This window comes from Falco naumanni, chromosome 19, assembly GCF_017639655.2.
Source record: "Falco naumanni isolate bFalNau1 chromosome 19, bFalNau1.pat, whole genome shotgun sequence".
Classification (NCBI taxonomy): domain Eukaryota; kingdom Metazoa; phylum Chordata; class Aves; order Falconiformes; family Falconidae; genus Falco; species Falco naumanni.
The window spans coordinates 3,035,091-3,056,341 of NC_054072.1; the positions used below are offsets into that span (position 1 = coordinate 3,035,091).

The 21,251-nt window shown below is 44.8% G+C and overlaps 1 protein-coding gene across 1 annotated transcript in view; it reads right to left on the reverse strand.

The window, feature by feature from the left end:
- The window catches only part of CDCA2 (cell division cycle associated 2), a 102,140-nt gene that overhangs the window by 2,554 nt on the left and 78,335 nt on the right, over nucleotides 1-21,251 (reverse strand). Inside the window, exons 19-20 of the mRNA XM_040617858.1 lie at nucleotides 10,272-10,573; nucleotides 2,461-2,566 (exon numbers count right to left, since the gene is read on the reverse strand). The gene's annotated coding sequence lies outside the window, so the exon portion shown is untranslated. The remainder of the gene's footprint in view (nucleotides 1-2,460; nucleotides 2,567-10,271; nucleotides 10,574-21,251) is intronic.

The following is a 21,251-nucleotide window of genomic DNA, read 5'->3' on the forward strand; positions in this document are numbered from 1 at the left end:
TTTAAACATTGAGACATCTCATGGAAAAAGCTATTCTGTTAATTGTCCACCCTTTTTAATTTTTGCTTAGTCAGCGCAGGCACATAAAAAAGATCACTGAAATCTTGGGAAGATTCAGGGGAAAAAATGACAGGCTGGCTAACAAAAAGGAAAGATTCTGAACACTCCACAGTCCTTTCACACTTCAGTTATTTTTATTAGCTCCATCCAGTTGCTCAAGTGTGAGTGCCATGAGTCCAAGTGAAAAAGAAAACCTCCCTAGAAAGCTACTTCAAGTACCTATAGGAAGAGAAACATGTGCAGCTGCCTATGTTGATGTAAACATGGAAAACAAATTTTCTGGTTCGATTTGAGTCAAAGAAATGAAAAAACCCTAAACATAGGAATGGTTTAGAACATGAATTTTGCTCATGCATGGAAATTATCATACGCAAGATGAGTGTAGAATTTACTGGTAGCTTTACAAAGAAAAACGTGTGTAAACAAATACAATCAGAAATCCTTGACCACGAAAAAAAGGACTTTGGCAGTGGCAAAGCACCCAACAAAAAGGAAAAGCAATGTAAAAATTTATGTGTAAGGATTTTTTCAGTGTAATAAGCAAATCTGTCCTCTTTTAGTTATTGCTGTTTAATATTCCCTAACAGCTTTCCTTTATGCCACTAGAAAAATGAAAGTGTTTCGATAGGTGACTACAAATTTTATCATAACTTTGAAAGAGTACGTTTTATTTCATTATTTATCTCGGTATAGCATCTTACTCCCCCTATTTCTTTGCACACCTCCAATATGCATGGTTTTTAAAGACTGTTTTCTCCCTTCTGTAAATTAAGGCCTCATTTCTCCCTACTGTATAGTTTTGGGGTTCGTTTGGGGTTGGCTGGTTGTTTTTTTGGTTTTTTTTGCTTTGTCAGTTATATACGGTATGAAGTTGCTATGCACAGAGCTTTTGTAAAGATAGCTTTTTTTGTTTACTGTTTTTAATGGTCCTACTTATGGAAGAATTATCTTGTTTGTAAAATGAATATGTCTACTTCAGTTTTAAACTTTAAATTATCCTAACAAAAAAATAAAATTTTTGTACTGTAAACAAGGGGGGGAATTACCTTAATTTCAGAGTGTTCATTATGCCTTATTATTTATCATCCTTATGGGTCACTCAAGGCACTGGTACGGCAATAACACTTTTAAAAAGGGTAATTCCGTGCTAGGTGACAGTCCCGACAGACAAACCTTCGTGCTTGTGAGACGTCCCCCCACGACTGGGCAGGGCCAGGTCGGGACTGGTGGTCATGGAAGGACGGCGATGGTCTCTTCTGCCCACCAGCACCTGGGGGAGAGCCAGCGCCTTTCCAGGAGAGGGAAGGAGTCAAAAGGTCGGCGAGCTGCCCTTCCCTCGGGGGGCTCCCCTTTTGGTTGGCAGAGTCCAATCGGTTAGAGCATAAAATCACAAAATCAACCCCCAAACCTCAGACTGACCAATGCCGGCCTGTCCTTGGGCTCCTGCCCGTGGGACTGCCTTCGGCGTTGGAGCCTCTTAGGCGCTGCCTCCGTGCACAGCTCCACACACGCCGCAGAGGCCAGCGACATCGACTCCCAAGAAAAAGTCCGAAGCGTGCCTGTATCTGCTCCCTCTCGCAGCAGAGCGCAGGTGTTAGTATCTGGGGTGCAAAGGAGGTGCTCCACAGCCCCGCTGCCCCGAGCCCCGGCGGCGGAGACCCTGCTCCGCCTGCCCCTGGTCTTCCGGAAGGGTAATGTACACTGGCTGCCGCAGCCCAGGTCTGGCATACCTAACGGGGAATTTCTGTTCCCTTTGTAAGAGCAGTGATCAAAAAAAAGGTAAATTACCTTTATTCCATCAGAAAAAAATAAACCAGAGTGGTGAAAATCATCTTGGAAAATGATAATCGACCATCTAAACTAGGAATATTCTAAATTCTTGTGTGAAAATCGCTGGAAAGGTTCAAACAACCGAAAATTTTCTTTGATGACAAAAGCCACTTTTACTGGCATTTTTTGACTAACAGAATATGCGTCAGTGTTTAAAACACTGCCAGATGTCAGTTAAAGCATCTGAAAACATTAGGCGCTATCAACCAAAAACTGAAAAGAAAACAGGCTATTTTTTGGTAATCTGCTTCAATTACTTATTCCGGGATAACATGCAATTAGTAGATGACCTCCCCAACAGCGAAACCAAAGTTGTCCACTGTCCTGGTGAAATATCCTCCGTCTCGCCTAGAACAAAGGCTCATTCTACTCAGAATCTGATTCGTCTTTTTCCCCTCCCCTAAAAAATCCCAGCAGCGTATTAAGTGACGATTTTAGTGATAAAACTAACAGTTAGTTTAAAAGAGATTCTTAGTCTTTAACAGTGACCTACTGTTCCATTCACGAGAGGAAGTTTGTTACGCAGATGAAAGCCTGGAGATCTACTGTGTTCCACTCGTGCTTTCTTACCTCTCTTAAGGACTTGATGATGTACACGCACAGCCTGCGCCTGTGATCGGTTATCACTCTCGCCTCCAGCGCTGTCCCATCCGTTCAGCAACTTCCAAATAAAATGCTGAGTGAGGGAAGGAGATGCATGAAGTACCCCAGCAAGACAGTTTCAGGAAAAAAATGAACTTCTAAATTCAAAAAACGCCTAAATGCAAATACAAACACCTCCCTCCAACCCCAGCTAGCTTAGATGGCATCATCAAAGGTTCTCCATATTGAAAGAGAATCCCTATTAATAAACAACAAAATCTCTGGGATCTGTTACATTTGATAATGAACCAGGTTCAGTACATCTTGCTCAATTCTCAAAAGCCCATGAGAAAAGATCTTTCCTGGCCCACGTTAAGACCAATAAAGTCTAGAAACCCACAACCTTCTTAAACCCTTAATTCACCAGGTGCTGCACGCAGGGCAGATTGCTCAGCTCTCCTTTGTAAGATTGCTGCCATGCTCTGGAAAGAATTTAATGACACTTGTCACCTCAAACACGGAAGGCAGTGCCTTTCCCAAGGGCAGGTATCCGCACCCTTCCCTCGGCTGATGCCGAGAACTCCGGCCGAACACATCTCCCGACGAACCACTCCTGTGAGCGGCGAGGGAAGGCACGAGGCCTTCTAGAAAAGCACATTCTTTCCCACCCTCTTTTTTTTTTTTTTTTTGCCTTTACGTGTCTTTTCTAGATGGCTGTTTTGTAAGAACTTGGATTTCACTTTAATAAATGGGGAAACAATAGCCACTCGTTCAACCACTTACGCAGGGCAGCTGGGGAATTGCCAGACCAGTTAAAATATTTATCTCTGTGACAACACACAGCTGTCGAGGTGCAAAGATCTGAAGCTTTAATCGCACCAGGTTATTTAAGTAGGAATGTCTCATTAACTCCGCTTGCAGGACTGGATTAAACGGACAGCTGGTGGCCGTAGCAGAGGGTGCGGACAGAGCAGCCAGGACAGAGCCAGCGTTGAGCAAACATCAGTGTAGAGCCAGGGGAGGAGGAGACCCCACAGCCCCCTCCCGAATGGAGGGCACCGACCCGCTGTCCCATGGAGGCAGCATCAGGTGGGGGGAGCCAGATCTGCTGTCCTCCACGGCTGCGCAAAGCTACGGCAATAACAGAAAAAGACACAGAATGACGACACAGCAGCCTCTCCACCACCAGTCCCTTTTCCGCGGGGGGATGTGCATGGAGCGCCCTATTTTCTTGTGACTCTTCTGCAAGGTCTGCAGCGTGTGTATGTGTGGAAACCCATCCTGGTTCCTTTTTGTCTCTATTCTCAAACTCAGTCCAGCATCACGCACGGAGGCTGTAGCTACCCCGTCTTACATACAAGTTAGTAACTGTCTCTGTGACAAGAAGGTGGTGGCTGCAATCTCGCCACCATTAAAAGCAGCGGCAGGTTCAAACCAACCTTAATTGATCCTGGAGTGAGGGTTTAATGAAGGGGATCCTGGGTAGAACGGGTCAGAAACTGCATCTAGCAACAGTCCTGGAGGAACAGTAAAAAACAGGGGTGGGAGGGAGCAGAACGGGGGAATAAATAGCTAGCACAAGCGAGAGAGATTGTCTTTCGGTAATAATACCATCTCTCCCTGTTTACAAGCTCAAAACTTGACAAGACACGGGCCAGATCCTCAGCTATCGCCAACCTGAGTCGGTGGCGGCGCACCGACTCACGCCATCCATGGAGCTGCCCATATAATTACTTTCCCCTCTGGCCTTCAAACCAGAGCCACAGCTACAAAATCAGTAGAAAACCCACACAAGCGACGGATTTATGTTCACCCTCTTCCTCCCCCAGCACCTGAATGGGCACAGGTCGCTTTACTTAAACGGTGGTGGCATGCGAGGGCCCCACAGCCCGTACCGACCATGGAGGGCAAGACAGGGACAAGTAGCAGAAACTCCTCCTGAACCCAGAGGAGCAACCATCCCTCCTCAGGATTGTACTAGGGGACAGAAAGCCCAAGGAGGTGGGACAGGAGAAGGGAATGGCAGCAGTAACTGAAGTACGTCCCTCGGTACCCGATTTGCAGACTGTAAGGTGCTGCCTACCCGAAGGAAGGGGTTTTACAGCTCTTCTTCAGAATAAAGGAGCCTCTGTCCATGTTGTCACCTTTCAAAGTAACGGTGGCTTTACCAGCGTGCTGGTGCCGGTTCTCATGCTTACAGTTATTCTGATTTTAAAGCTCTTTTGCAAATCTCCAGCTTCTGAAGGCACAGGAATTTTAGCTTCTTAACATTCTGGCCTATTAATTTGCAAAGGAAGCTCCTTAGAAATACAATGCAGCTTTGCAGGAAGGCACGGGGCCAGTGTCTTTAAAAACTGCAATTAGTTTTAATCCAAGCCATGATTCTTTAAGTTCTGACTCTTCATCATTTCCAGGATGAATAGAGCTGACAGTAGAAAGAACTATTTCCAACAGCAAGCAGGCTTTTAGAGGATGCTTCATTTTGAGAAGGGAATTTTTTTGACGAGAAATTCCAGCCCCCCCACCTTTCCCAGGGCTGTGTGGTTGGGGCGCTGCGGCGAGGGACCGCAGCGGAGCGATGGTTCCACAGGACGCGGGTGGAGCAGGACTCGCCTCCACACCTCACTGGGACTGCAGGAACTTGATTGAAATTTACCAGCAGGGTCCCCGTGACACTGCAATTGCTGTAGTCGTTTCTTTGTCTTTAAAATGCCATATAATTGCTAATGTAATTAGTGATGTATACAGAGGGGGCCTGCGCAATTACCAAGTCCTAAGATCAAGTAATTAATGTTCTGTCAACAAAACAGCAACTGTTTCATTAACAACTGTCTGGGTTTGAAAACAGATCAACTCGGAACATTACCCACCCGGCTGAGTTTCGTGATAGCAGCGAATCCAGACCCAAAACGTACCAGCCTGGATCAACTGCCTGCACGAGGTGGGACCGTGGCTTCCCCCACCCACAGCTACCAGTTGTTGCTCCTTCCAGTAGGAGGAGGAGCGACTAATACTGCTCGAAGGGACGGGCTCCACGCCTGCGTAGTCTGCTTCCACACTGGCAATTGATGTTCTCGATGTTTTACGAATCATCTCAAGTACAAAAACCTTGCTGAGGGTTTCAAGGAGCCAGCAAGTTTTATCAAACGTCATGACACTTTTATTTTTGTAAAAGCCTATGGTTTTGTTGTCCTCTGGACTTGATTTGTATTTCCAAGCTTTTCTCTACCACCACGAGCCCCAGCACCTGTCTCGTCCTGTAAAAGGAGGAGGAGCTGGGCGTCCACCCCAATTTTATTTTTCATTCTCCTTCCTCAACAAAACTGAATTTTACAAAGAAGTTTTAAACAAAGATTAACCTTGTTTTCCTTATAGCCTGTTTTGACAGATCATATCCTTTGGCCAATCAAATCCCATCCTTTGGTTGACCAAAACCACTCCCGTGTCTCTTGCTTATCTCCTTGTTTCAAAGCTTTTATCCAGAGGCCAATTTCAAGGGTGCAATGGAGACACATGGAGAGTGGAAGGAGCTGTACTGGTCCTGCGTGACTCAGGCCCGTGCTATGCAATCCTGAGCACCAGCTACTAGTCCTTTACCTCCCGGGTTGCTATTTGGAGAGAGATTCAAGATCCTCTTCTCCCAGGACGCAACACAGACTCCAAGTCCTGATGCACCCATCGCACTGACGATGCGGGAACGGCCCCTGTAGCCGAAACACACGCTCACCGAGCGAAGGGCTGCAGCATCACCACCGCCCCCGACACCCGGGGAAGCTCTGCGCCCCACAGCCTCCTAATTCCCTCACAAGATGAAGTTTCCATCGCTATTATATCCTCCAGAAACCAGCTTAGAAATGAGGCCCGTCCTCCCAACACGCTTTTTCCTGCCTCAGAATTGCAGCGGATACGGTTAACGTGGCTAAACGATAAACAATAGCTGTGGCAGAGAAGAATTAAGCAGCAGAAGCAGAAGGGATCAACAAGGATTTCCGGTGAGATTTGAAACACAAACAAGCATGAGGAACTCTAAAAGTGTACAATTTTTCCTCCCGCTCTGCGCGTGTCATTTTATTACAGGGTAATTAAAGAACACTTTAAAATTGTGATTAATAGGCTTTTTAGCTTCAGAGAAATCAAATCTTTTGATGTCTGTTTCTTAAACATGCAGTTTACTTTGCCATTGAGGAATGGAATTAAATAAAGAATGGCAAGTATGTGGTTTTTTTCCTGCTTTCATTTTACCTACTACAGGAAAGCTTTATTGCAGCAGCATGGATAAAAATGAGATTCAGGCAACAAAATGATGCCCTCCCAGCCTAATTAAACGAAAGCTGGTGTCACCTGTCCTGGCTCCGCGGCATCCCAGGAACGGCAGGGTGCTGGTGCACACCATGCTGCTGAGAAGGCTCGGGCAGCAGCCGGTATTTACGGAGACTGGTGCACAAGGTGCTTCTCCCTTTGGAATTGCACGGCCAGTCCTGCCAGCGCTGCCTCCAAGCTGTTTGGCCGTACAGTTTAGAGGTTCCCTTTCGTAGGAAGCTTCACTCAGCAACAACAGTTCTGATGATTTTTTTGTATGATTGTTATTTTTTAGAGGGGGTGAGGGAAGCAAATGCTGGTCACACGGATCCTAAACCAACACCAGGTAGCTTCACGGTCCGTTCCCTGGGGACATGCAACTTCCATGGCCTGAGGGAACGAGCTGTGGCTTTTCTCTTTAGCGATACCAGCAAATCTCCGATGCACAAAGCCTGGTTTTCTGCTTAGATTGAGCCACTGATTGAAGTAATGCCTCTCAAGGGTGCTTAGTTTTATTTCATATAACTGTTTTTAACCATGGATGAATTTACACATGAGAGAGTTAAGAAAGACATCTGTCCTAATTGCCCTTATTTTCCCTTTTGTTTAAGAGCTGGACTCTATAACCACGCAGCACAGACCCTCGATAGCCTGCACGACATGTCTTTTGTCCTAAAGATCACGGAGCTGCCTATTCCCGAAATAGTATCTTCAGCCCACTGGCAGCCTACGTGGCCAATATTTTTTCTTAAAGAATACTTGTTACCTACTCTCTTCTCCATTTCTCCTTTCTCCACTCAGCCCTTCCCTTCACATCCACAGTGTGGGTCCGTCTGAAGAACTCGCATGCCCAGAGTCACCGAGCATCCCACAGGCGGATCCTCGCAAGCGTGCAGCCAGGCAGGGCAGCGCTGCCGTATTCCCTTGCTGTGGTTTTGCAGAAATGGCTCCGATGCACTAAGATATGTGCAAAAATAGATGACTCTCAAACGCCTGAATGCCTTGAAGTATCATAGAACCACTTAGGTTGGAAAAGACCTTTAAGATCATCGAGTCCAAATCATGCCCTTGGTGATTTGCCCAAAGCCCGGCAGAAGTCTGTGGGATCAGCAGAGACTTGAACCTATGCCCCAGAAGTGACAAAGATCCTGCAGGAGAGGAGTAAGAAGTAAAAAGGCAGGTCTCGGAGTCTGAGTGAATATATTAATCTATTAGCCTATATATAAGCAGCAGTTTCATAAAATCTCTTTGCAGCATTATCGGCATGGGTTTTCTTCAAGGTTCTGTTCTACTCTTTGCACGAATCCTGGCTGACACACTCTCTTCCTTCCAAATGTCTGAAACATGTCACACCTACATGCAGATTAAAATTAGGGATGCTTTTCATTCGATTGTTCTTGGAAGAAAAACGGAGGGGAGGAAGGGAGGGGAAGAGCCAAGTTTAATACTCTACAGTAGCACAAACCTCTTGGGCATAAAACATCGTTCAGGTAGACACATCTGGTGAAATGCATCACATCAAATTAGTATCAAGGGTATTGAGATTCTAAGACGACTGGCAGACAATTCCCCTTCTAATGTACTGCTTTTTAGATTGTTGAAGAAACTTGAATCCCAAATCTCCTGTGAAATGAGTGATACTAAACATGCCTGCTCAAATACTGAAAGTGAAGATCAAAGACGCAATGTCCAAATTGGCTTTGCAAACAAAGCAAGCCCAGAGATCCCCAAGAGAACGTGGTGCTAATTTTATCAGATCTCCTTGACTTCTTCCTCCCAACAGTTTGTCATTTAAGAAAAATAATAATAATGAGAATGCATTTCTCTCTGTCAGAAGCCTTGCCGTATGACAAGCAAATTCATTCCCTTTTAAGTGTATGCTTTGCAAGTCACCTAATAGTCTTAATCTCGTTTAAATGAAATCTAGTTTGAATGTTTCACTCCCCGAGAGCTACATCCCTGTCCCCAAACCACACATCCCCAAACACGCACACATTCTGCCATAAATATTTCAATACAGCTCAGCCTTTCAGATCAATACCGACAACTCTCAGGTTCTATTGATTTTTCAGAGGTTTGGCCCACAAGGGTGATAAAATATTTCTCAAGTTATGCAACCCGAGTTCAGGCGCTATCGCTGACGCTTCAGCATTTACTAGACACATCTCGCTCTCCCTCTGTCTCGATTTATGACTAAGCAATAAGTCTTGGTAAGGTGGGCAGGATCATCCCATAGGGCCCACTTAAGGTCAAAAAAGAGAAGTCAGGATAATAGGACGGCCCTTCAGGTCCCTAAACTTCTGTTTTCTGAGGTAATCACTTATTCTTTTCCACATGCCCTCAAAGTCCTTCTTCCAACATTCATTAGCCAGCCAGTGAAATTCCCTTTCAGTGTACCTCTGTAAGCTGTCAAAAAGAAAGGGACACCAAAGCAGACACCAAATAAAGCAACTCCCTGCTGAGGCAAGAAAGCTAATCCTCTCCATATGGGAAGGAAATACACTTAATTATGTATTTATGCATGTCATTGCAGGCTTATATCTTGTTTCACTTTCATCCACAATGATCCAAACCTATTTAAATATAATGAGTAAACATTTCTGGTTTTACAATAACATAAGCGCACGGTCGCTCAACATTTCCCAAACATTTCCTTGCAGGACACGGCAATTTAGTGTGGTTATTTGTACTGAAGCAGCACCTAGGGAAGGCAGTCAGGGACCGTGACTCCATTGTGTTAAGGTGCTTATAATCACAAAAACCAGAAGGCAGGCACTGGCCCCAAAGAGTTTACAACTGGGCTGAAGAAGCATTTTGAATTAGAAGGCAGAATCTGTGGATTCTGGTTGCAACATTCCAGTTATTCCTGCCCAAAATGGGTATCCCTGCATAGCAAAGAATTACATTTTGGCTCCAGCGGACACCACGCAGTCCAGCACGCTGCCAGGCTGGCACCAAGGCTGTTTGCTGGCCCCCACCAAGAGACCTGTTGCATATGACAGGCTGACAATGCTCCTGCGCCTCAGTGTCCCTCTGCCCCCTTGCAACTGTCCCATCTGTCCCCATCACAAATTCCTTGGTGTGGCGATCGGCTAAATCCCATCCAGGCAAAGACCTTACCTTAAGGGGTGGAGAATATACACAAGCAACAAACCTTACACGAGGATCTACCCAGGCAATGTCAACGTACTTTAAAAATAATAAACACATCTCAAATATTAGCATCTGAGTTTGGAAGCCGACAGCAGCACCTGCCATCGGAGGTTCTGAGGGCGGGCTGATGAGCTGCAGAGGCAAAAATCCGTTTGCCCACACAGAGACAAGCACTAAAGGCTTAATTCTGTTTCCCTATTTGTTCTAAACCTCGTTAACAGTTCTACACCTAACGTGGTGTCTATCCCTGATGCACCACAAAGTATTTTTGTAAAAAGATGACTACTTACTATTCCTCGTGATCGGATAGCGGCATAAAGAAAAAAAATAAAATGAGGTTAACTGACTTGACCCACGGAAGCGACCAGGTCCATAGCAGCTGTACTGATCCCCCGTTGCCTTCTCCAGCTTCCCCTCCATTTTGAGTGAGCTCTTTGGTTTTCAGGAATTAGGATTCATCTTTCATCCCTTGAAATTTAAAGACCTTTATCTTGGAATAACCTCGTTAAGTGGGACAAGTCCTACAGACTCTCACCACGCACCAGTGCCAGCCCAGTCCTTGGGCGCTTACCGCAGGCAGGGCGCGTTCTGGCGGTGCAGGGAATACATCGGTTACTTTTCAGTGGGAAATCCGAAATTGCAGCGTCGCCTGTTAAAGAGATATTAACAGCGTGTTAATTACTGGCTAGTAGACACAGGAGCCGTATTACTTTGTCCATAACTCATTTTACAGCGGCTGAAAGCCTCCGCACGCCGCGGCGTGGCTGTGGCGGGGGGTCTGAGAGCAAAGGACCACCGGCCCGACCCTCAGCGCCCATTCCCACTTTTCTTATCGCATCCACCATTTCAGGCCCTTCCGTGATCCCAAATACTTCCACTCGGCTGCAGAAGGCCTGTGGCCTCCGTTTCCTGAGGGGAAATCATTTTGTCCTCAGTTACAAATTCCAGGAAGAGCCAAGGAACCGGCACTCCGAGTGTGTCCCAGGCCCCCAGACAGAGCAAACGCTTTGCTCCCTAGGAGGAAGCAAACATGTTTTTGAAGCCTCACCAAAGACATGGAACAACGAAATAATCATCCATCTAATTCGGTTTTTCTCCTTCCTATTGATGCTTTACACTACACTATTTTTTTTTTTTTTCATCTGCAGCAACATGACGGCATGATGGCTTGAAGGACTGTTCTCCCATGGCCCCCAGATCCCCTCCCTGATCAGTATGCTGCAGGGCTTTTCCATTTAATGTCTACTTGCACTTTTGGTGCATTGCCCCCCAAGACTTCGCATTTTATATTTATCTGCATTAAAATATATGCTCCATTTACTGGCCTCAGACAGACTCAAGCCCTTGTAAAGGGGGTGACACTGCTACCTCCTTGCTCAGTACATCCTCTGCTTTCAGAAAAAAATAAGATAAAATATATACAGCTCCCATACATACACAAGACAATGCTGGAAAGAGAAATTCTCAAGAGCACCTACACACCTACCAAACAAATCCTAAAGCACGCAAGTATTTTTGAAGCATCACGCCCAAAAAGTCTGAATTCAGAAGTGCTAAACAAATAGTAGTTATAATGCTTGATACTTTGGGAAAAGAAAAAAGAAACCCAGTTAATTATTTAGCCTAAGACACAGTTTAGTAACTTAACTTCTGGCTTTATCCCTGAAATTATCAGCAAACCTCTTCTGAAATCTATTTTTTTTAAAAAGTAAATCAATATTGTACCAGATCCTAAATTGCTTTTTGGTAGTTCAGGAGTATAATCCTATCTGTGTTTCTTTGTTTAAAGCTATTTTTATTTTTAATATGTCTTTTTTGATCCAGTAGCATCGAGGTGCAGGGACTCTGAGACCAGGGACACCTTGTGCTAGCTGCATCTCATGGCAGGAGGCTGTCCCAACCCCGTGGCTGTTACGGAGAAGGGAACAAGAGTGCAGGGGATGGAGACCTGGCCACATTCACAGGCTCAGTAGCCAAGGCAAGAGTGGAACCCACCGGAGATGCTCCCTGAGCTGCAGCCTGCAATTTAAAAAGGCACCACAAAGAGCATCGGCATTTCAGTTTCAAACCGATTCACACAAACAGAGGATTTGTGTGCCCAGGCGAAGCCCCGCTGGTACAGCTGCACTGCTCTGATCTCTGTGCGACCTCCAGGAAGCACCTGAACCCCAGTGAGACACCTGAAAAGCTCATTTGAGAGAATCCTCCCTGGAGTAGCTTCCCCAAGGTGACAGGGCTTGGCATGGGAGTCCACCTTGCTCGATTTCCATTTTGCCCCCGTGTGTTGGTTTTTCAGACTTTCAGGAAGTAGCAGGCAAAAAAAAAAAAAAAAAAAAAAAAAAAAAAAAAAAGAAGGTACTTCATTTCACTCCTTCAGACAAAATCTGGCTTTCACCCCCTCCGCCTGGCTGAGAGGATTCATCATTCCCCTCATTTAAATGCATTCCAAGAAGGTTCAGCAGCACAGCTCAAGGAAACCAAGAGCAGCTCTGGAGCTGCATCCCAGTTTGCCACTTCAAAACCGTAGCGCAAGTACGTGCCATCCAACCAAGATCCATTACCTCCCATGGCAGCAATACCTTTGAAGAATCCTAAGTTAGTTAAAACCCAGATCAAAAACCCACGTTGGCCATCTCTAATCAAATTACACTTTTCAAGCTGTTCACTCCCCAAACCCCATAAAATGGTTTCTAATATTTTTCCCACAACTGGTGTTAAACCGTAATTGCTTGCTGTATCTTTTTGCCCCCCTTGAATAATTGGTGTTAGATTTGCCACTTTACAGTCCTCGGGAATGTGACCTGTCATTATAAAGCTTCTAAAAATATCAGTTAACACTTCACAATTTTCTCTCCTTTATTTCCTTCTGCAGCGATGGATGTTCCCTCCCCGGACCAGATACCTGATCTGCCTTTGAGCGTAAAACCTTTCAGCAATAATTTTTGCAGTCATTTGCGCAGTAACACCTTTAACATGCCTGGGAATAGGAAGTCAGATCTTTAACTGATGTAATCTGGCATAGCTCCACCGATTTTAGTATTTACCTCTGTTTACACTGGTTGGAGAGTTCACTAAGAATTTCTGTACGTTCCCTTTGTTTAAAAGCTCAAACTCATTTCTCGTTATTCAAGAGACTTAACTTGAATACTTCATAGAAAATCAAACTCATGCGATAAGAAGAGCAGTTATTAACGAAGAGATTTTCAGTCTAATTGGAGAATGTATTTCAGGGCATCTCTCAGGTGAGGTCTCGCTGAAACATTCACCTCCCTGAGCGGACCCTTGGTTTACAGGCTCAGTGCGCCGCGTCCTCCAACGTGCCGCGGAGATGCTTTTCCAACGGCAGCTGCGTGGACTGGGGCGTGCAGAGGGCAGGGGTTTTGACAGCAACAGCCACGAGGATTCTCACACAGGGTCCCTTTTGGAGACAAGGGGTTTGAATAGAAAAAATTTGCTGAAAGCCTGGCTATTTCCTAGCGCAAGCACAAACTCACTCGGCCTTTTCCCTCCCCATGCCCTCAGCAGGTTTGTACAGATTTTCTGCAGTGGCTGGCACTCCGGTTCCTGCCTCCTACATCCCGGAACCACAGCCCTTGCTGGTATTGGTAGTGCTACGACACATAGAGCCCTGCTGCTCTAGCTAGCAGTCTCTTTGCAGACTTGCTCTCTGACATCCCAAGCTATAGTGTCCAAGTAGAATATTTAGAAGCACGTTTCTTGACCAAGGATTGCCCAAGCTCTTTATGAAAAGAAGGCTGGTACGCCTCCGCAATCTCAGACTTTGTACGTTCTTCCTTCCCAGCAGAGCCCCAGGTGGTTCCAGCACAGCCGCATCTCTCGGCGCAGGCATCGTTCCGACCCTCTCGTACAATAAGCCCGGGTCTCAGGAGGGAGGGAGGAGAGAGCCAGCTATATTCAGCATTGTGGCTAAAACTCCGCAGTAGGTTGACCCCCTGGCCTTTTCCAACAATCTTTAATACCCAGTGTTACATGATTCCTAACGGCACTTTTTTGGCGCTGGACAGGGCAGAGGTCAAGGTCTGGAATGTCACCAGGGCTGCTACTTACCGGGTAAAGACAATTAGACGATTGTCCAGACAACTGAGCTTTGTGCTGTGTGTGATAAGCATGCAATCAGCCCTCCGAGGTGATATAAACAAGCTGCCTAGCCACGGCGCTTTCCTTCCCAGCCTCCTCCTCCCTTTTCTGGCGGTCTCTTGTCGTCTCCCCCTGCCTGTGCTGCTCCCTACGACTCTCCGCTGCATCTGGCAGCTCCGGTGCTAGAAACAAGCCAGCTGTGGATGTTACAGTCGCAGAACACAGAAAATACTTGAGCCACTGAGACAAAGAGCTAATCTAGTGTAATTCTCTAAGCTTAGGGTTTGGCCATTTACAGATATCATTTATATTATAACATTATTTATGCAAAATACAGAATCGGTAACCGGAGAGCTTAAGAACACCTAATCCTAAACTAACAGCCAATTCTCTGACAGACACACATATCCAAGAACTGTGGATTCAAGCACTTACAGAAAGGAACTGAAACTGCATTCCCAAAGTCCAAAAAAGCACATTAGGCCACCAAGGCACTGCATTTAAAATAACCAAACAAACCAAAAACGGTCAGCCAAACCATTATTCCCTAGCATCTCAGGCTGTTTGTCAAATCTAAAATACGCGTTTAAGATGATCCAAACCCCATCTATGACCTGTTGTAGGTAGGGCAAAAATATCACCATGGTTTATTTTACTGCCAAATACCAATGATGACATCTTCCAGTCCTATAGCACCTCTAATTCCAACGAACTCTAAGTACTTTATTGTGGCCTTAGTTCACCAAACAATGTAATCACCGAATTAAAATCCCATTTACTCCAACAGAATGTGCTCAAGTGCTTTGCTGAACTGGGGACTAAACTATTAAAATTTACATGCCTGTAAGGCAAGAAATTATCTATCCTGTTTCACCAATGAGAAGAAAATGAGGCTTGCAGAGAAACTCAGACTTACACTTTGTGATTCTAGGGATGTCCAAGTCAAACAGAGGGATGCACAAGAATCCAAAAACAACAGACTAGAGGCAGACCCTGTTTTCAAGTGGTTTCTATGTTCATCCCTGTGCCACAGAGACCAGACATGCATGCACGAGAAGAAACAGGACCATATGGGAGAGATGAGCGCATCACCACTGAATATATAGAGAGTCTAGAAAAATTACCTTAATTGTTCTTTTTCCCTTAAAAATGGGCACTCAGTTCTAGTTTTAGACCTGGCAAACTGGCAAAAACTCAACATGTTAAATGCAAATCTTGCCTCCGGGTTCACAAAAAGGATTTATGGAAATATGAGCCTTTTCGAGCTCTAGGGCCTGCAGGAAAACCCTCGTGGATGTCTGTCTTACCCAGAGCTGTTTTATAGGACCTTCTCAAGCAGAACGTACAACACACAATGTCCTGGGAATCCTTCCCCTAAATTTCTAAGTGGGACTTTGGAAGAAATGCATCTCAGGAGAATCCTCTCTGCGTTTTACGCTGAACCCACCCACGTGTAAAGGGAGGCACTTTTCAGCCCCTTGCTGTGTGGATACAAACAATAAAGCTCACAGTTCACTCTGTCACTATCCATTCTCACTGCTTTGATTTAAAGAGCTCCCAATAACTTGGGACACAGCAGCAAACTTCACACAGAGTGAACGTTAAGTGAGGGCAAATTCCCTCTTACATCACCCAAAGGCTGACTATATCCCAGTCAAGAGAATATCCAGGACATGTTTTATTTACATTCCTCAAATAAGGCACTTGGGCTTTTGGGTTTTTGTGGGTTTTTTTTTTTCCCTTTTTTTTTTTTTTTAAAAAAAAACAAACAACTTTTGTCAGATGAGTTTGTCTGAAAATTTCTTGTAAAGCCCTGAACAAGTCCTGCTGAGCAAAGCCAGGTCTGCATTTACTATTCTCCAAGCTTCCAAGGCACCTCCTTGCACTATAATTGACCGTGATAGAGCAATGATATAAAACTGAGGGAAATGAATCAAGGCTGTTAGTATCCAAACTATTAAATGCAAAACTTCTGTTTGTGAGCCTCAGAGGCTTCTTAAAGTGTAAGGAACGTCATCAGCCTAACCATGCTAGGAACCGCAAGTTGTTTAAAGCTTGATTTAGCCCCGTTTCTTTTAGGTTCAGAGCCACCTAAGATAAAGTACTGCCTCGTGTGAAGTTAGACATTCTATTAAAATCGGGAAAGAATGGCTTAGTTGAAAAACATCTGTTCAAATACCCTTTGTCGTCTAGACCACTGATAGATTCTGATCCAGAAGAGTCCAACGACTATTAATGAAGGGCTTGCTAAAGATCACGAGGAGTGTATATGCAGGAGAAGTTAATTTATCCACCTTTCTGAAAAAAGCTCAGCAAGTCCATTCCAAGCTGTGATTGCCACTGGCACAGTGCTTCCAGTGCCACACTACCCAGACGTTACTTCCAAGATTTCAGTGAAGTAGTAACATGAAAGACAGATATAAACTGCGCTGTCTCCCATAGAGTATGAAGATGTGGTGCTCAGCAGGATTAAAATACCCTGTAGCTTCTTCTAGGTGCCTTTCCACATATTTCTGTGCCCAAGTAAGCTTTCTTCTTCTGGTTCTGGTTAATAAGGACTAAAAATTATTGTTTTTGTGGGGATTGTGAAACTTACTTTCTTAAAAATTAAGAGGATGGAAAATGTACATGTGCTCTATTCACGAGAAGTAATTTATCTATAGAAATCACTGTCAAAAGATTTTAAAAAAGAGAAAATACATATCTGCACTTACGTAAAGTAGTACAAGATGGCAAGCTCTGAAGGTACACTGCCCTATGCTCTCCCAGATCTTACAGATGTGAGCCAGCCCGCGAAATTGTAGAAACTAGTTACCGTTTGGTTTAGACTGGTTACAAAATCTGTTTTGTAAGCACAGTCCCAAGCTGCACATTGCTACTGACAAAGGGAAGCATCTTTTAGCACAGGGTAGATGCAGCTGAGCAGGAACCAACGCTTGCAGGTCGCTCCTGAGAGAGCCTACAGCTCTGTCTGGTCCTGGGGGCGGTAGGTAAGTGATCCAGGGCTTCAGGAAAGACATCCCCCCGCCCCTCCCCCCTTAGCTGTTTGCAATAGTGTGCCCACACAGCCCTACAACAGCCTTTGCTTTGTAGAGATCAGGGCAGAATTTAACGATAGGATGCTCTCTTTACTGGAGCTGGAACAGCCACAGTTCTACCTGGTCCAAGTGATCCTGGGAGTCAAAAGACCCAGTCAGAGACTCTCTTTTCCTTCCTCAAATGCCTGATGCAATAGGAATCTACTCCATGGGTAATTTCTATTGCATTATAAACAAACAATAAAAGATGAATGTTTGCACAGGCTGTGCAGACTTCACAGCAACTAGCTACAGTAAGTGAAAAGCTTAGCTTATATTGCTGCCTCTGTGATATGAGTTAAATCAACTTCCATTGGTAGCAATTCTCCTGCAGAAAGGGGGCCCTTCCTCCTTCCTTCATATAATTTGACCCCCAGGGCATAAGAGCTTTCTCCTCTGCAGCTCCTGCCCATCAGTGCATCTTCTTAGCATCTCTTTTCCCCTTCAACTCATTCACACTCTCTTCTAAACTCAGCTGGAAGCATCTCTTTTCCCCCTTGCCCATGACTCTTAATTTCTCTCTCCCTTGGCAGTTATTTAACTCATTAACTGAATTAATTTTAACCCTAAAGCACTTTGGGTGAATAGATTTTATGAAAGATCTGATACAAAATAAAGTCTTGGGGGCCTTATGCCACTGTAGGTGCACAAAGGAGCCTTAGTGTAACTGAGAATCAGACCCTTATTTCACAGATTCTACATGGAGTTTAATCTCAGTGCGACTCACAGATTCCATTTAATGACAAAGTGGCTCTTTGATTGATAAAGGTCCCATGCCTCTGATGCAGACTAAATAGCCAAGCATCCTGAACACTGGAAAAATTATTCTTGGATCTGTATGAAACAAGACTCTCCATCATTTTCCCACACATGCTGCTTAGAAAAATTCCTTTTCACTTTAGAATGCTGTTTTATTAGGAAATATTAAAAGCAGAGTAGGCTCCAACACGGTGGTTTTGCCTTTTGCTCTAAGAGGTGGTTGTTTGGCAGGGGGGAAAAAACAGAAAGTCAACATAGAAATAACATGGAAGTTGCCCTACAGAATGTTTATTTTGCTAGGTGCACTCATGTCTTTGAAAATCAGTTAAGTTTCTCTTTCAGGTCAATTAAACTTTTGTTCAGGGAAACTGCACCGGAGACAAGAGTCTACGAACATGAGGTATTGATTGTAACCCGCTAGCACCCAAAAAGGGGCACTTTCAGCCGGCTGTGCCTAAGCGGTTTCTGAGCCTGGGATTTTCCACATAAATGCTTGGAAAAGGAGGAGGGGAGCCTGCCGAGGCTCCAGAAGTATGCTTAGAACAACCAAGGGGAATTCTGGCCCTTCAGCACGGTTACACTCCATGGGCTCCTGACTCAGTCTGCAAGGGATTCGTATTATCTGAACTCAGATGTATATACACATACATATATATATATATATGTCAAATTGCCTATCATTCTAAAACAGCGGTTAATGCCCACCACTACTCTTTAGCACCGTGTAACTCATTACAGCGCGACCACCCGCTACAGAAACACAGCTTGCCATGCAGCACCAACCCCTGCAGCAGTTTCTCCATCTCCCACAAATCCCAACTTCAGAGAGCATTGCTTCACCGAGAAACCCCCACCAAGCCGCCCCCGTTAGAGGACAGCAGAACAAACAATGACCCGTAGAATCACATTCTGTTTCCCATCGCTGGCACCTACTTGGCTAAATAACCTTGAGCAAGTCATTCCCAAGTCCACGTTTCTTCCCAGCGCTCCCTTGCTGAGACCATCAGCTGCCTAGGACAGGGACACAGGCTTAACATCCCAGTGTCTCTGCAGCTAAATAATATATTGTTACCATAAACATACATATAAGCACACAGAGAGACCGCAATAGGCTTTCAGACATAAATAATGGGGGGAAAAAAAGTCCTGGTTGGCTACTGTTCTGTTCACTGAAAGAAAAAACCAGCATCTGTTTGAAGAGCCAATCTGGCACACGAATGCCTCAGCCCATTTTTATTACAATATACTTATTTCAGTATATTTGAAAGTTTCATTAACTTCTCTAGCAGGACCGTTCTGCTGATGGGCTGAGGAAAAGGGGGGAAAAAAAGGATGGGGGGCAGGAAGGGGGACCTGTCTGCGACTGCTTCTATTTCTCCATTACAGGGACTCACACACTAATCACAGGCACGGAGGAACTTTGCTCTGATCTTCTCAGAACAGATGACCCCGCAGCTCTTTCCTCACCTGTAATTTCTAGATTTCAGCTGATTTAAAAGACTGCTAGGAAACAAAACATGTTCAAACAAAACGGTTCATAGATCAGTGCCAAAGAGAAGCCCTTGTATCAGGAACACGTCTGTCTGTCTCTGATACATGGAGTAAATTGACCCCAAATACAGCCCTGGACTTGTTGGTAGCTTTCCCTTGAAGCAGTAAATAAGGAGCAGGGCTGAGAAGCTAAGCCAAACTAATTTGGCCAGTTATTATTTGACTGAAAGGTGATACTGAACGTTTAAATGGTTTATCCCCTTCTTGTTAGTGGCATCATTCAATCAGGACTACTAAGCCTCCAAGTGAACGGATTGCAACTGCCGAGGGAATTACTCACTCCAACCAGGAAATGTGGGGTTTGTTAGTTCAAACAGCATCTGTAGGAAGCTGGTAAACAACAGCTGAGATGATGAAAGATCACATCAACTCCATGCTTTGAAGTAAAAGATATTAAAACCACGAGTGTACGAGTTCTTATTATAGCTTAGCTCCCCCCCCCTGCATGCTGATCCCCGAGAACCTGGCATGGTTGTTGTTGCTGCATAACAAGCTGTATAATAAAAATCCATAAAAATATCAACGAGGCACTTGAAAGTGACATGAAAAAGCGACGGAGGCCTATTTCTGGTGATGCTGCCATTAAAGGCAATTTGTTACTTTATGCCTGGAATGAAATCAAACATTCTTCTGGGTCCAGAGTGACATTTTTAGTCTCAGAAACATAAGATATGTTGTCACCTGGATGGGCATATTATGGATACTCCGAAGCAGAACCACTAGCCCCATGAATAGATGGAGGGTATGTCAGGCAATTTGCAAATGAGCACGAGGACAAGGGGTCATATTTTAACAGCAGATTCGTAAGGCACTGAAGTGTGAATTCTCCCATTTGCAAAGTTAGGTAGATATTTGTTGTTAATTACAAAAGTTCAAAAACAAGTGAGGTGCCTCTGCACCATGGCATATTAAAGGGCTGCAGGTGACATGCCCACAACGCTTCTGACAAGGCAACGGACACAGTTGCTTCTGGAAGTCCTGCCCAGCTCCCTGAACACTACCTGACAGCGCTGAGAATCGCAGCACGCGGATCTTACATTTGTTATGGTCAGCTTCTCTCCTTTCAGTCCACTCCAACCACAGAATAACCTCCTCACTTACTCCTTACCCAACATCTGCTTTCTCCATCTCTTCTAAATACCCTCAGATTTTGGGTTTGTGTTTCCCTTTTCTTTCCCTGCCAGTAATCCCTCCACCTTGCTTTTTACTCTAATTAATCTTATCATGTTTTTCACCCTTACGAAAACAGCATCTACAGAATCCAGGTGATGAGACACTGGACCAGGACAGCAGAAACCCAGGCTTTAGTGCCAGGTCTCTGGTGGTCCTACAGCACAGTCATTTCTCTCTCGAAGTCATCCCTGTATAAAATAAGGATAACAACTTACACCTTCATTTGCAAAATGCTTTGAGATCTCTACACGAAAAGAGCCAAACAGCAAGTATGAATAATATATGAGAGCTACAGGACAAGAGATGGGTTTCATTCCTGGTCCTCACGTGCCAAGTGAAATGTTTTTATCTATGTAAATATTTTTCCACAATAAATCATTGTTAATAACAGCCTTTCCCCTTATATTTTTCAAAGCCTTGAGCTTTAAAAATTAAAAATTGCCTGGTCAGAAAGATCTTTAAAAACCGTAACCCTGACAATGTGGAACCTTTCTGGAGCTACTGCTCAGCCTCACACTTCCTCGCCGTTTCCTCTCCCTGCCCCCTCCTCCCCCAGAAGGGCGCCCTAGACCGTGCACATTCGTACCAACGCCTTTATGTGCGTTGGAGTAAAATAGGCACATACAGTCGAACCTGAACCAGTTCACGTCCATACATCAGAAGGTGCCT